This window comes from Camelina sativa, chromosome 9 (assembly GCF_000633955.1).
Source record: "Camelina sativa cultivar DH55 chromosome 9, Cs, whole genome shotgun sequence".
Taxonomy (NCBI): Eukaryota; Viridiplantae; Streptophyta; class Magnoliopsida; order Brassicales; family Brassicaceae; genus Camelina; species Camelina sativa.
Genome location: NC_025693.1, coordinates 30,534,827 through 30,535,899, shown reverse-complemented (window position 1 = coordinate 30,535,899; position 1,073 = coordinate 30,534,827). Strand labels below are relative to the sequence as shown.

Genomic DNA, 1,073 nt, shown 5'->3' with positions numbered 1-1,073 from the left:
TGACTTATAACATTATCTTTAAAAATTTGAAAAGCAGGATAACATAACATTTCTGTACTGCTATGGTATAATACTATACCATAGCATACGAATTATGCGCTATCATATGTGAGATACCTACAATAACAGTGGCCTAATATAGCGTTTGTAAAAGAGCTATGAATTACATATTATAGCGTTTCTCTCGTGCTAACAATGTACAGATTTGTTGTAGTGAGTCATGGCTTAAAAAACACAAAGTGTTCATATTACTATAGAAACAAAAGTCCAACCAAACATTAAAACATAAATATGCATGTCATAAAGTCACTCACATAGAGCGACATAGACTTATTTTATGTAAAATACACCCATTTAAGCAACAACGATTTTGGGGAGATTAACATGAGAAGAAACAAATACACTTGTGAGTTGGGTTGGCATAGTTGCAAGATCCATGTCGTGCTCCCTCAAGGTTAATGCACTGATTCTTGCAAGCACTATTGTTTCCACAAACCCCTGACCATGTCTTACTAGGCCTATCACACAACATATGTGCTTCCATCATTGACGGTGTCTCTGCATATGTATATATATATATATCTAGGTCAGTTATCAAAATAAAGGAAAATAACATTTAAACACAAATTTTAATTCATATGATTAGATAATTACTCACCAAAAGCAGCAAAGAGAAAAAGAGCTGCAAACATAAGGGTGATGATGGAAGCAAACTTAGCCATGATGATTATCACTATTTTATTTTGTGTGAAGAAATGAGCTAAAGATCAACCTCTATTTATAATGAAATGATGATAGTGTGTTAGTCTTCTACTTGCATCGTATAAGCACGTAGTAATAACCTCACCAATTAAACACAGTGTCTTCTAGTAGCTAATATTAACAGATAAGATCTTCACTTATGCATATATAGTACGTTGATAGCTACTGGTTTCTCCACCATATATTTTCCAAATATCTAAATGGCTGCTTTGGCTTTGACCTAATGATACATCGTTTACATAGGCGGCTGCTTAATCTACTGATGTGTGGTCAAGACTCAAGAGAAATAAGATCTTAACTAAGCCATAGTT

The 1,073-nt window shown here is 33.6% G+C and overlaps 1 long non-coding RNA gene across 1 annotated transcript; it reads right to left on the bottom strand.

Annotated features, from left to right (window-relative positions):
- LOC104713241 lies at positions 222-857 on the bottom strand. Its single transcript, XR_755591.2, has 2 exons — positions 659-857; positions 222-558 (listed from the first exon to the last, which is right to left on the bottom strand). It is a non-coding gene; the product is annotated as an uncharacterized LOC104713241 (long non-coding RNA).